The sequence below is a fragment of the Thalia democratica genome, chromosome 2 (assembly GCF_965202585.1).
Source record: "Thalia democratica chromosome 2, ktThaDemo2.hap1.1, whole genome shotgun sequence".
Taxonomy (NCBI): domain Eukaryota; kingdom Metazoa; phylum Chordata; class Thaliacea; order Salpida; family Salpidae; genus Thalia; species Thalia democratica.
Genome location: NC_139166.1, coordinates 101,642,174 through 101,658,918, shown reverse-complemented (window position 1 = coordinate 101,658,918; position 16,745 = coordinate 101,642,174).

Below are 16,745 nucleotides of genomic sequence, written 5' to 3'. Positions count from 1 at the left end.
AGGAACATCAAGGTAATAAAAAACTATGGTAAATTCACTAATAAAATTATATTATCTGAATAAACTTATCTCAATAAAATACATTATTTTATGGCTTTATTTAAAAAGATTTAAATAATAGATTTTGTTAAAAACTTAACTTCAAACTTAAGTATAGTTTTAAAAAAAAGTTTACCAACAAAACCTTAAACATCTAGTACTTCAAAATTTATATAGTTTTTTATATTCAAAATAATTAATTTTATTCATTTTTAGCAAAATTTTTACACAACATAACCTTTTTAGTTCATAAAAAACACTACATTAATTATCATAATCAACATCATTATAAAAGCATTGAGAAATCTTAAGTTAATTATAATCGACCATAAAACAATACTTTATAATAATAAGGATTTCATGTTGCTATATCTATAAAAATGCACCAAAGAAGTTATTGTAGTCAATAAATATAAGAATAAAAATTTGAGGTAGGTTCGGTGTGTAATGACGTCATACGGTAACTTCAGCAACCTCAGTTGAAACAATTTCTTAGTTAAAACTCTGATAGTTGTTGGATTTCACTGCGGACAGAAAGTTAACATTTCTAAGGAAAAAGGCAGTGTACTTCATTCTCAACTCAGAAATACCAAGTTTATTAGTTTTAACTTCGATTTTATCAGGCAAGTTTGGTAGATTTGTTAAAATGTTTGAGGCAAACTCTATACAAAGCGGGCCACAGCTGCTAGAATCTCGTTGAGTTGAGTGATCTATGTTTAGAATTTTCCAGTCTTTATCAAAAACCCAGTCTCTCTCATCACGCTTAACTTCAGACTTACAATGTTCAGGATCGTCTACGTCACTCTTACTTTTATCAGGGTTGTCTACGTCAGTCTTGCTGTGGATTTCAGTATACCATCCAAGCAATTTTTCACCGAATTCATTATCTACCCAATTACTCAAAGGGTCAAGCAGGTAAAGGAACTTGTTATTTTTGTCCAACAAGTACAAAACATAATGTCTTTCATCTCCTATAAGCTCAAGGTTGTAAACAGAAATCACCCAGTCTAGTTCGTTATTAAAAGGTTTAAGAACTTCTCTGTTTCCTTCTAACAATTGGTTAGTTGATGTTCTTTGAAAGAATACGGAAGGATCTTTTATGTGATGACTGATTATAAGTTCAATAATGCCATCAAATAGTTCCTTGTCTGGACTCGCTAAGCTCAAAAAATCCCATCCTGTAAAGTTGGTTTTGATGTTTTTTTCCTTTAAACAGAAAACCAGAGTTGTTTGAACTTATATCAGAGTCATCAAAGAACCTTTCTTTAGATTCATTTAAAAAGGCACACCAATTCTCCTTTTCTTCTTTATTTATGCTAGAATCATTCTCAATATTTTTTATTAAGTTCCTTACTTCCTTCCGGATTTTTTGATTTCTAGTTGCTACAAAAACACCACTTGTCTTTACCTTATTTATTTTTGGTCTTCTCCTTACTTCGTTTAACTTTGTACTCTTATCTTCAATCACAGTCTTTTTAAGCTTATTTTTTCTAGAGATAAAGTTTAAGTCATCTTTAGACTTATCTTTTTCATAGTTTGTGGTAGACATAGTACTCTTTGAATTAATTCTTTCAGGAGTAGTTATAGCATCATCATCTTAAATGTTCAACATACTTTTAACCTTTTCATTAACCTCTTTTTGATCATATTCCTCATTTTCTTTGCCATTAGGTTCTAGTTTTCCTTTGAATAATTTCAATACTGGTTTACCAATGTTTATGACAGACTTAATACTGTTAAAATTCGAACATTCAATAGAATTTTTAGGACTTTGATCTTTAATCTTTGCCTTTTCATCAAACTTATTTGTTTCCTTATCTTCTACTGAAGACTGACTAGTTTTCTTGCAATCTACTTCTTTCCCTGTCCTTTTTGTATTTTTCTTTTTTAAGGTGCTCCTTTTTGATAGTTTACATGGTTCTTTTTTATTCCTTGTTCTCTCTAGAATTTTCAAGCCTTCGGTATTGATTCTGAGATCCTTAAAATCGTTTAAGTCCAACTTTTTGAGTGAGAGTTTAGGAAAGTTATTCTTTATTTTTAATTTTAAAGCTTGGTTTGTATCATCTATCCCTGATGATAACGATTCATTTTTACTGTAATTTTTTTTCTTTTTTTTAGTACTTTTCTTGTTGTTCTTTTTTTTATTGTATTTTCCCATTGTCTTACTTTCACGATTTAGGTTACAATTTACTATGACTGTAAAAATGATTGCTTTTTTAATGGTTTGGTTTGTACTGGTTTATCACTAAGTTAATTAAACTCTTGTACATGAGTAAATTAGCATGTTACAGTTCAAGTTTATTTATTAGATATACTTTATAAGAATGTTTGTAAAAAAAATCAAAACTATTTATTGAATTAGTTGAGTATTTAACTACTCTATAATGAAAAAAATCAGCAATATATATGTATATATTTATATTTGAACTAATTATATAAAGTTGACTAAATTCTGTATAAAGAAACTAACACATTTAAAACCCTATTATTTATAACAATTTTGTCCAAAAATAATTTTTACATACTACTATAAATCATAATATAGTTTTATCGTATACAATAAATAAATTACATATATAAGTTACATAAAAAGCACAAATATTTATAGGTTAGCATTTTAATCTTTAAAGAGCTTTACAACATTGATTATTTATAATTTATAATAATAAAAGGTTTTTAATTTTTCTAGATCTATATAAAATATAGATAATTTAGATCCTTAATGTATACAAATGACTTAATTCCTTTTAAAAAGATATGTAGTAAAATTTCTATGTTTGAAGCTTAAATAACATATTTAACAAAAAAAATCTTGATCACTTTTTTGAATTAATTTTAAATTTCATAAACCTACCTAGCTCCAGAAAAAAAATGTTATCAAATAATTTTAAAATATTTTCGAAAGTTATTTGAGGATAACTACACTCATTTTAAGAACTTTTTCAAGTCTTTTTTTTTCTGTTAATTAAAAAAAAAAAAATTTATTGTTTACTTTTTGTAGATAATAAATTTAAGCCTAAAAAATGTTTTAAAATTACTAAAAAGGTAATGTATTAGCTATTTTAATTATGTATAATTTTAATAAATATCTTAATAAATATTTTAAAATAATTCTATTAAGTTTTCTTTGTTTTTTTATTTTTATTGATTAATTAAAGCTTTGTTATTTTAAATAGAAAGTTGTTAAAAATTATATTTTTAAAACTTTAAAGTTCAAGCTGCTAGGTGTTTTAAGGTTCTTTTTAAAAAGTAAAATTCCAGGATTTTCCAGATACTCATTTCCTTAATTTTAAAGTTAAAAGTTGTTCCAGAATTTTATTTTAAATGAAAAACCTTTTATGTTAAATCCAACTTTCAATATTACTATTCAAAACAAAATAATAATAAAAATTTTAAATACTTCAAAAATGATAATAAATGACTGACTTTTACTAGAAGTTGTATTAGTTTTAAACAAATTATATTTAATATTTTTATAATATTTTTTCATATAAATTTTCGGGTGGATTTCTCATAGTTGACAAAATACTAATCATTATATCTAATATTTGTTCTATGATATTTCTATGTTATATTTCTATGTTTTTTTAAACAGAAATTTTATTAGAATGAAATGTCAATTTATCTTTATACCATACTGAAGGGTTAGGAAAAAAAATAGGAAGTTTTTTAAACAAATTTATGTCTATATCAATTTATTAAATCAATGTTTATGGTTACAACTATTAGTAAAATATATTTTATGTTTATAAAACAGACTGATGGACAAAAATATAGCCAAAGTTATATCAAACAAGCCTGAAGTTTATCCAAAAATTAAAAATAATTATTATGAGCAGGGTTGCCACAGATCAAGCTGAGAAAAATTTTCTGACTTTTCCTGACTTTTTACTAAAATTTTCCTGACTTTTTTTAATTAAACTCTTAATTTAAACTTATTCTTAAATACATAATCAAACACTAAATACTAACTACAGCTTTCAATCTGATTTTTATACAGGTTATAACAACAGTTTTTTGCTAAATTCAATCGTATAACTTCCATTACACCACTTGAACACCACCTAGGTATGATTGATGCATTTTCAATAAACAGCTCTTTTAGCTTTAGTCAGACTAGCATAAAAATTGTAAAATAACCTATACACCTATATATGTATAATACCTATTATATTATATATATTTGGTAATATATGTATACATATCTAATAAAAAAAAATAGTTATCTAAAACATATAATAGTTATATAAACTGTTCACTTAGTTTAAAATACTACCTAAAACATTTAATATAAAATCCCTAAATTAAAATTCAGTTAGAAAATAATTTACTTATGTAACTGTAAAAATATATATCTCCTATATAAAATGTTTCATCCTATCATATAGTATAAAATATTTAACAAATAAATCTACTCATATACATTTCAAAAATTTAGTTACTCTTTATAAAAAATCACAAATAAGTTAACTTAGCATGAAATACAACTCTCTCATAACTTAGTATTCTAGAAAATACAACCTTAAAAATTATATGGATGTATAGTATACACATAAACTTATTACATAAATTACTTAAACTTGGTGCTTAATTAAAAAGAATTTAATAATTTACTTAAAAATAAACACTTTGATTCAAAATTTTTACAAGATAAACTTTTGTATATGTATAACAGCTTTACTATGGAAGTGTCCTTGCCACAGAATATCAATACTAAAAAGCATACAAAAACTGCTTTTTCAAGTAGGGTAGTTGTATAATGTGTTAAAATAAAAATTTTGCAGTTTTTGAGATAACATTTTATTAATTCATACCAAAGAAAGCACTGGAAATCAAGTAGTTCTACAAAGGAAAAATTTGCAATTTTAGCCTCTCAAAAGAAATTTTAGTTGTAATTTTTTTTTTTACCATTTGCAAAACAAAGGGTTTTGTAAATTTATACTGTAAACATCTAAGTTTTTATATTTAGTCAAATTGCCTGAAATTTCCTTACTTAACTTTTTCAAACCCCCACCCTTACATGATTTTTTTCATTTTTGTAGTTTTTCCTGACTTTTCCTGATTTCCTGACTTTTTTTTTAAACCCAAATTTTTTCCTGACTTTTGTAATTTGTTGTAATTTTTCCTGACTTTGTGGCAGCCCTGTATGAGCAAAACTGTAAAATAACAATTAAGGAACCTTAAAATACTAAATTTGTAACTAGATGTCTGCAAAAAAAATCTAGCCTGTAATTAAAAGATATATATAACTTATTCTAGGTGTTGCAAAAATAGCTATACAATGATTTTTTATGAAACAAGCCTAAGTTGATTTTTTAACCTGATCAGACAAAGCTTGTAAAAGTTTAACAACTTATCTGATTTAACTAGTGTATGGCTAAGTATTTAATAAGTTCAATTATAAACTTTTCATAGGAACATTTAAGGTTGCCATAGGTTTTTAAACCGTAAGATTTTTTTCCACATTTGTACCAAAAAAAAATAGAGTAAACATTTTTTCTTGAACAGTATTAGAACATTAAAATGATACTGTAACGCTACTAATAAATTAAGTTATAAACATGATTAAAAAGTTGTTATCCACTTAAAACACTTTATCTAATCTAAATTTTACTATTTTACAAGTAAAAAGTGTTCAAAAGTTCAGCTTTTCCAAATTTTTTTAGTGAATTTTCTTCAAAATTTCAGAGTTCTTCATTTTGTATTTCAAAGTTTTCAAACCTTTTTTACCTACATGTCATTTCAAGGTTTTAAACCACTCTTATAAACTGCTTTTCCTATCTTAATAATATTTTATAATAAAAGAGAAAATCACAATGTGTAAACAAATAATAATAAAATATAAATGCAAATTTAATTGATTCCTCGGGTTTTCAAGCTACATTTCAACATTTATTATACACACCTACTTATATATAGAAGTTAAATTTTATACCATGTGCAAAGTTATGTTTGTTAGAATTCAGATACACCTCCAAGCTTTCGTATTGTATTCTTAGACTACTCTTACTTTTTAGAAACATGCTGCGCTAAAGAGCATAAAACTTTTAGAATTATTTAAACTTTAAATGAAATTAAGGATTAAGTTTAGTTTGTTTCTACATTTAAACTCATATAGAAACAATGAAAACTACTCTGTATTGATAAGCTCTTAAAACAAAATCAGGGAAATTGTATGTAATTGTCTTAGTTATTGTTAAAACAATTTTTTTGAGAACTTACAAAAACATTATAAAAGTGTGCAACTGATTTCATTTATGTAACACGTGCATTAAACGGATAAAATAAATGTTTCGCGCTATAAATAAGTAAAAAAGCTAAAATATTGTAGTTTTTAATCGTTTTTGCTATTGATTTTATGTTTGTTATAATGATAGGTCACACGACGATTGTAACCCCAACAATTCGCTTTCATTAAACTTATATTTACATTTTAAACCTTAATTTTTTTTAGAATTTTACAATAAAACTTGTTACGTTTAATTTGTATGTTTATATATTTTCTAATAGTAAACGAAAATTTGTGAGCTGTAAATAAGCGTTTAAGCATAAAAAAAATTTTAACATTTATAGCGCTCTTTGTGATTACTATTATGATTGATATAATATTATATGTTTTGGTTTTAAGAAAACAAATAGAGAGATCTCAACTGCTGGAGGAGAAGTAATATATTTATTCTTTCTAAAATTTATTTTACAAACTAAGTTTCGGTCAAAGACTTCGTCAGTGCTTAAATAAATCTAAAAAAGATATGTGACAGTCATGGAAAATAGTATTTAAACAATTAAATTAAAATAAAACCAAATCATTACAGAAAATTTTTACTTAAGAAACTTAACAAATCAAATTTTTATATTAAGAGTTTTAGTAGAAGTTTAAATTTCTTTGGTTTTTAGAGTCTATTGAGTCTTTTTTCGATCATTTTTGGTAGGTTCTTTTTGATAATGGACGGGTGGTTCAAATTGGTGCTTGAGTTTTCTTTTTGGTATGGTTTAAATGTGTTATTAGCAGTGTCTAGAGATATATCTATGAAATGGCATTTCGTCGCGCCTATGTCAATCATTACTTTAAAACCGAGATCATTAAGTATTTTTATGTGTTCGTTTTTAGTCTTTCTAGCTCTTGGTTATTTTTTCTGCTTATTATTGCGAGACCGTCGTCTCTATGAAGTCCGATATCTTTATAGTTGTATAAGTAATTAAGTAAGAATTATTAAGTAATAACTTCGAGACTGAGTTTAACATCTAAAAAATATAACTCAAAAATATCTGAAATGTTAAGAATTTAAACTAAAAAGTTAAGGATATTAGTTTACGACTCGCTGGCACTACTTTCAGTAAATGCTTTAGCTTGTAACAAATTGTTTCTGTAGAACAATGTGAAGTTTGATATGAAAAAACAAAACTAAACTAAGTAAAGTAATTTAAAAAATTTAAACTTAAGAAAGCTGGTTTTGAAACAATCATACCAGATACTTTGCAGTAGTCCGTAAAAGACTAAATAACGACTACTTAACAACAAATGCTTCATCAAAACTTCAAATAGAAAGCAACAATCAACTCAGCATAAGAATCAACAAAAAAGAAACAAACGAAAGGAAGTTTAAAACAAAGTTGACCAAGGGTTGGCTAGTTGCCTGTTTGCTGTGCGACCCCAGAAAAACCTTAATTAATTTAGTATAACAATGATTAAACACGATTTATTAAATATTTAATAAATATTTATTTACGATTGAATGAGTTTGTTTTACGTCTAATAAAAACGATTTTTTTTGTAGATATTAAACTACATAAAAACTCTATAACCACGATCGGAGCACATTAGTGAAAGAAAATATTTTATTTAAGATTAGCCAATCAAAAGTTTTTTAAACTACTTTACAGCTCAAAGAAAACTATTTTTATCTGGAAACTTTTGACCAAATCAAGTATTGTTTTTGTTTTTACAACATTAGAAAAGCCGTAGTATTACAACTTTTTATCCATCCAGTTGTAAAATATTTGTCCATATATATTATGAGTTTTATTTTATTTAATATATTTTATATCTAATTTAAAATTGGTTCTTAGCTTAACTATTTTAACTGGAACTATTTGTAAGTTATTAACATGTCTTTGAGTATGTTTTTCGAAGATTAAGGCAAGTTATTTACTTATTTTGTTTAGTACTTCGTTTTTTTTATATTCAAAATATTTCATTATATGTGTTAGCTACTTATGTATAGCAAAGTTTTCACATTGTCAATAATTAGAGGACTTAGTTTTAAACTTAAACTATTTGTCTAAAAACTTAAGAACTAAATTAATTTTTTATTTTGCATTTTGTCTATTAGTAATTCAAATTGTTTAAAGTTTAAACATGTTTATGTAATTCAGAATCTTTGATAGTTCTGATTTTTTATAAAGTTAATTTTGAAAATTTACTACATAAAAACTCTAATTTTAGCAAAAAAGTTGTGAAAATCCACTGAAGAAATTCTGTTTACGCACCTGAGATAGATCCGGATACATAAGATCACTAATTAAAACTATAACGACAAATTTACTCGATCTCTGTTACACTAACACGTGTTTTTGTTTGTTAACATGTTCTGTAAATATTTAATACTGTAAGAAAGTATAGAAGCTAAAGTAGATGTGCATGTGTGTTTATTGAAAAAAAAAGTTAATATACATTATTGTGGAATCTACAATGCAGAATAATGGTTTAGATAAAAGGTATAGAGACTTGTTTATGTAATAAATCAAAGTTTTAGTACGTCGTGGGCTAAATAATTATGTTTGCATTTATTGTCTATAACACCGTACGGCGTAAACCTATGATATAAAATTATTTATTTTTCAATAAAAACTAGAGTATATGAAGTTTCTTTATAGCAAACTTTTATTTATAATTTTTTAAAACTAGCTACGAGCTGTTTAGTATTTTTAAGATATTTATATTTAAAAAAGCCGTTTTCTTAGTAGTTTTGTTGTACTGTACTTTTATAATGTTTGATTAAATAAACAATTTAAAACCTTACACTCGTAGTTTTATATCTTTTGTAGCTTTAAGGATACACTCCTATAGTTAAAAAAAAAAAATCATAAAACAACGAAAAACTGTAGATATGTCTACAAATTAAAAAGATAAAATGATTGTAATATTATTTTTTGATCCTAAAACGTTATACATTCTAATTTCTGAACTAATCTTAACAAAAATTTATTATTCTAAAAGTGCAGTGGATTTCTAGAAATAGAAAATATAATTAATAAAAAAATTAGTTTGTTAACCACCAAAATTTAAAATATCTTTAAAATACAATTAATTATAAAACTGACGTCCGATGATTACTTGTAACTTATTTGTAAGTTTTTTATTTATTTTACCACAAAAAAAGGTCTTTGAGTCAAAATAAATACATTGTTTTCTCAGCCTCGGGAATTTACCGAAAAACTTTTAGAATTATAAGCAGTATAGAATGTTGATATTTGTTTCAGTTACAAATAAGAATTGTTTTCAAACTACTAAATAAAAACTGTTATCCATTTGATAAAATAAGTTACTGTTTCAATAAGATTTGTAGCCTACAATTTAGGATAACTTTAAAAGATTCTTATGTTTGTAGTATAAGAGTAAAATTTAGGTACTATAGTTTATTTCAGGTATTATAATCTTTTAATCTATGCACATGATCTTTAAAAATCATTGTGAAATGATTTAATCAACAGTGTACACATGTTTGTTACTAATTAAAAGTATGCTCGTTTTTTTTGTCAGGCAAACAAAAATTTCTAAATTTTAGTAGTTTTTATATAAATTTTTTTAAATAACTTGCATTGTTTTATTTGTAATTCTAAACTAAAAAAAATTATGAAAAAATATAAATGTAGCATACCAACTATTTAGTTTTATAAGTATGAGGTTTTGTGTCATTTATAACATAGCTGATTTGTAGAAATTTGTATAATGACTAGGTATAAAGATAAGTTTTTCAAAGAGCAATATCCTTAAGTTTGTAACAATAATCAAAAAAAAAAGGCCCAGGGATAAATAACAGAAGATATAAAACTTACACTATATTTTCAAGAGATTGTAATAAAAATCAAGAAAAAGCTGTCAAGCATAACTGACATTTAAAACATATTTTTATTTTGTAGTCTTGACTGTTAGTATGGAATATTTGAAACTTACACTAGATTAGCGGTTTTTTTTGCTTGTTTTCATTTTTTACCCCCTTTTGGGTAATTATTACCAAATTTGTTCCTAACCTACACAATAATTTCTAATTTTGAGGAAAAAAATTAGATATTTTGAACATTAAGCTTATCAAATTGAAAGGTCTTAAAAACTAAAGAATTTTTCTAACTTAAAAAAAATACAGTTAAACACTAACTAATAAACTAGAAATACAATTATTTAACATTAACTAATATAATATGTAATAAAGATAATTTACCCCATAAAAGAAGGAAATTTATACCAAGGGGTAACTAACCCCTCTTTAATAATCAATGCACTAGATATTCTAGGGTTAGTAATGAATAATAGAAAAATAAAATATATTACAAGAATGAAAGGATATTAGAAACTTTTTTTTTTGTAATTACGAGGGGAACTATGTTTATAATTTTAAAAAGGAGGGAGACGATTATGAAAACAAATTTTCAACACCATATGTGAGATAAAATCGAAGATAAATTGTAATTCACTTCTGAATTCAAAAATTTAAAAAATAAATTAATATTGGAACTACTTTTTTAAATACTTACACTACACTTTTAGTAAACAAATAATTAATAATTTGTTAAATATATAAAGTTATTAAAAGTAATTGTATTGTATATAGTAAACATTTTATTACATTAGTAATGTAAACATAAAAGTAAATAAAACTTTTAAAACTTTGTTAAATCAGTTCATTTTTATAAAACAAACGCAACTTAATATGTATTATTACCTGGTTTTTGAAAAACAGAGTCTGCAAACTGGGATCCCGTTAAAATTAAAATCTTCAAGTTTTTTTTTTATTTAACACGGTTGTCACACACTTAGTGTAATTCAAGATGTTTTAAAATCTTTAAAAGTCTCTAATAGACTCAGGATACCCAATCAGTAAAACCTAATCATCGAGAAATTCATAAAGTACATGATGCCTTTTCTTTATTTAGTGAATTAGTGACTTGAGTGCTAGGCTCGGTTTTATGAAGCAAAGGTAAAGTTTGATGCAAATTTAATACTAACAAAAAATTTTTGGCACTAAAGTAGCGACTAAAAAGTCAAATAAGAGAACAAGACTTAAATATTATAATATTTTGAGTTATAAAAACTAGTCATATAAACATAGAAAAAATTTTAACTAGCCTAAACTATTTTATGTATTACATATATTGTATCCTTCCAAGTATTTGTAATCAACTATTGATTTCTTTGAACAAATATATTTTAATTCTCATAAAATTAAACTCAATTAATCAAAAAATTCTTTAAGTTGAAAAAAACTGATCGCGTCCCATTTAATATTACCTAAACTTTAGTTATGTCTAAGTAATTGATTACAAGTCAAGTAGCTAACTCGTATCTTTTTTATTGGATAAAATTACTTTCATTGGCCTTTTTTTTTTGGGACTAATCATGAGGAAGAAAGTTTTCAGGGTAGGATGAAGATCAACATCTTAAACTTATTTTACCAGTTTTTTTATTACAAGTTGACTAATTCTATGATCATTGAAAAAAATAAAGAATTATAATATTTTTCAGGTCAAAACTTCTTTATAAAAGTTTTTACAAAACCTGAATATAATTTTTAAACCTTGGCACAAAATACCATTAACAAATGTACTCAAAATAATCACTACAAAATAAATTAACAATTTATTTAAGATAATTATCAAATATTAGAGCAATGTGCATTTGCTTCACCATTTCAATGAAAGCTCATAAAATTAATAAAGATTTATGGTTTTTAATATTTTGTGATCAAAAATATAATGGTAGTACATTTACTTGACAGATTAATTTTGTTTATTTAAGCTTTTTGTCTCATCTAAACCTGTATATAGTAAACTTATTAAAAATTACTTAATTGATCACATAAAAAGCTGAGAAAATTCTTAAGGTTTGTAATTATTGTTCTTTCTAATTACTTTTTGAGGGAAACTGTACTTAAAATCCAGTCTGATCTGCATAGTTGCTGAGTCATTAAGTTTTTTGTTCGATTAATTTTTGTTATTTATCTGTTTATACCGTTCTCTTTAACCTACTTTACACAAAAATATAAAAAACTAATCTAAAAGTAAGATTTTAATAATTAAAATTGATAAAATGTTTTTTTGATCAAAAAAAATTCAAATTAGACTGATCTTAACTGTACCAATCTTTATTGAGCAATAAGTAACCTTTTGGTTAAAAATTATACTCAATAATAAATTCGATGGTATTGACTACAAAAAAAAATAAAATTAATTTTTAAAGTACAGGACGCTTCAATTAACTTAGAAATAAAATGCTTATAATGAAAATACTAATAAACAACGTATTAAAGAATGTATTTTTAAATTGAATCATTATGTAATTTGTATTAATTTAAACCAAAAATGATAACTCCTTTGAATTTTAAACCAAATTAGTTCGAACGATACAAAGACTATAAATATATATTTATTTTTTTATGGTTTTAATTTTCAAAATTTATACTATTTTTATTTGATAAATAAAGAAAACTTTATTATAAAGTCTGCATCAAAAGTTTATTACACATCATAAAAAAATCAAGTATCAAATATTTTGGTCAAAGTGTTTGGTTTAAAACAATATATATTTAAGAAACTATGTTAAATTTTATAAGATAATGAAAAGATACTGTAAAGTTACTTTAAATGTGTTCTTTAATAAAAATAATTGATGACAACAAAAAATCTTAATTATATGAAAGATTTTCTGTGTCAAATCAAATTTTTACAACTGAAAATATTAAAACTATTAAAAATTCCAGGTTTTTTTAGATTTTTGAACACAATTCCAGGTTTTTCCAGGTTTTTATCAAATTTTCTCAAATTTCAGATTTTTCCAGATTATTTTAGCCTAAATTGTCAAACTCAAGGTTTCCAGGTAATGTGGCAACCCTGTAAGAAAATTCTTAAATAATAGATTAAGATAAAAGAAATATTGAAAAGTATGCTTATAATTTATAAAATCCAAAACTAAAACCCTTGACAGTTAAATATAATTCATAAACTAAAAATAAACTGATGGTTTTTTAAGAATGAAGTTTATAAAAGCATTAACTTATATTAGCAGAATTAAAATTAACCATATTTTAAAGCCAAAATGTTCTAAAATATTTCCTAAAAAAGAAAAAACCAAACAAACTAAAAACTTGTACATCCTTCCTTTTAAATTCAAGACCAAAGTCTGGAAAAGTCACAACAAAAGTAGAAATTATTTTAAAGCATGCAAAAAAAAAAGTCAGAAGAGATATAAAATGAACTTATAATAAAAATATTTATATAGAAGTTAATTTTTTTTTACTAAAACGGTAGTATAAAACAGATAAAAATACTTGTTTTTTTAACTTTCCACATAATAATATTTTAAAACAGGTAAGGTTAACTTTAGCACAACAATAACAATTCAAATATAAAGGCATAAAGTTGGACATACCTACAGCAATACCAAGGTAATGGAAAAACTCTCTTAATTTAACTTATAAAATCAAACTATCTAGATAAACCTATCTCATTAAAATATATTATTTTAAGACTCTATTTACAACAATTAAAAAAAGAAGTCTAGTTTTTTCAACTAAACTTCAAGCTTTTGTATATTTTTAATAAAAGTCTTTACTAACATAATCTTAAACATCAAATACCATAAAATTAATTTTTTTTTTTTCAATATGTACAAAATAAATATTATTATTCGGTTTTAGCAACATTTTTACACAACAACACCTTCTTTCAGTACATAAAAACCACTCCATTGATTTTCATATCAACATCATTATAAAAAGCATTGAGAAATCTAAAGTTAATTATAATCGACCATAAAACAATACTTTATAATAATAAGGATTTCATGTTGCTATATCTATAAAAATGCACCAAAGAAATTATTGTAGTCAATAAATATAAGAATAAAAATTTGAGGTAGGTTCGGTGTGTAATGACGTCATACGGTAACTTCAGCAACCTCAGTTGAAATTATTTCTTAATTAAAGCTCTGGTAGTTATTGGATTTTACTGCGGACAGAAAGTTAACATTTCTAAGGAAAAAGGCAGTGTACTTCATTCTCAACTCAGAAATACCAAGTTTATCAGTTTTAACTTCGATTTTATCAGGCAAGTTTGGTAGATTTGTTAAAATGTTTGAGGCAAACTCTATACAGAGCAGGCCACAGCTGCTAGAATCTCGTTGAGTTGAGTGATCTATGTTCAGAACTTTCCAGTCCTTATCAAAAACCCAGTCTTTCTTATGACCCTTAACTTCAGACCTACAATGTTCAGGATCGTCTACGTCATTCTTACTTTTATCAGGGTTATCTACGTCAGTCTTGCTGTGGATTTCAGTATACCATCCAAGCAGTTTTTCACCGAATTCATTATCTACACAATTACTCAAAGGGTCAAGCAGGTAAAGGATCTTGTTATTTTTGTCCAACAAGTACAAAACATAATGTCTTTCATCTCCTATAAGCTCACGATTGTAAACAGAAATCACCAAGTCTAGTTCGTTATTAAAAGGTTTAAGAACTTCTCTGTTTCCTTCTAACAATTGGTTAGTTGATGTTCCTTGAAAGAATACGGAAGGATCTTTTATGTGATGACTGATTATAAGTTCAATAATGCCATCAAATAGTTCCTTGTCTGGACTCGCTAAGCTCAAAAAATCCCATCCTGTAAAGTTGGTTTTGATGTTTTTTCCTTTAAACAGAAAACCAGAGTTGTTTGAACTTATATCAGAGTCATCCAAGAACCTTTCTTTAGATTCTTTTAAAAAGGCACACCAATTCTCCTTTTCTTCTTTATTTATGCTAGAATCATTCTCAATATTTTTTATTAAGTTCCTTACTTCCTTCCGGATTTTTTGATTTCTAGTTGCTACAAAAACACCACTTGTCTTTACCTTATTTCTTTTCGGTCTTCTCCTTACTTCGTTTAATTTTGTACTCTCATCTTCAATCACAGTCTTTTTAAGCTTATTTTTTCTAGAAATAAAGTTTAAGTCATCTTTAGACTTATCTTTTTCATAGTTTGTGATAGACATAGTACTCTTTGAATTAATTCTTTCAAGAGTAGTTATAGCATCATCATCTTCAATGTTCAACATACTTTTAACCTTTTCATTAACCTCTTTTTGATCATTTTCATCATTTTCTTTGCCATTAGGTTCTAGTTTTCCTTTGAATAACTTGAATACTGGTTTACCAATGTTTATGACAGACTTAATACTGTTACAATTCAAAGTTTCAATAGAATTTTTAGGACTTTGATCTTTAATCTTTGCCTTTTCATCAAACTTATTTGTGTCCTTATCTTCTACTGAAGACTGACTAGTTTTCTTGCAATCTACTTCTTTCCCTGTCCTTTTTGCATTTTTCTTTTTCAATGTGCTCCTTTTTGATAGTTTACATAGTTCTTTTTTATTCCTTGTTCTCTCTAGAATTTTCAAGTCTTCGGTATTGATTCTGAGATCCTTAAAATCGTTTAAGTCCAACTTTTTTGAATTAGTTGAGTATTTAACTATTCTATAATGAAAAAAATCAGCAATATATATATATATATATATATATATATTTGAACTAATTTAAATAAAGTTGACTAAATTCTGTATAAAGAAACTAACACATACAAAACCCTATTATTTATAACAGTATTGTCCAAAAATAATTATTACGTACTTCTATAAATCATAATATAGTTTTATCGTATACAATAAATAAATTACATAAATAAGTTACATAAAAAGTACAAATATTTATAGGTTAGCATTTTAATCTTTAAAGAGCTTAACAACATTGATTATTTATAATTTATAATAATAAAAGGTTATTAATTTTTCTAGATCTATATAAAATATAGATCATTTAGATCCTTAATGTATATAAATGACTTAATTCCTTTTAAAAAGATATGTAGTAAAAATTCTATGTTTGAAGCTTAAATAACATATTTAACAAAAAAAATCTTGATCACTCTTTTGAACTAATTTTAAATTTCATAAACCTACCTAGCTCCAGAAAGAAAATGTTATCAAAGAATTCTAAAATATTTTCGAAAGTTATTTGAGGATAACTACACTCATTTTAAGAACTTTTTCAAGTCTTTTTTTTTCTTTTTGTTTGTTTATTGTGGATCTGTTAAATTGTAAACAATAAATAAATGATGATTGGGTATAAAATAAATAGCTTAGTTGTTTTTTTCTATAATTAAAAAACTATTCTATATAAATATATAATGTAATCTTTAAATTTACAAACTGATTTATCATTAATAGTTTTGATAGTTAATAGTTAACTCTAACAAAAATGTAGAAGTTTGCGCATAGATTTTAACTAACTCGTGCAAAAGTGACGCTCGTGCAAAAGTGTCCCTTCGTGCAAAAGTGACGCTCGTGGAAAAGTGACACCCACCCGTAAGAAAAGTATAGAAGCTATAGTAGATGTTCATATGTGTTTATTAAAAATAAAAATAATTATTGTACATTATTGTAGGTCTACAATTAG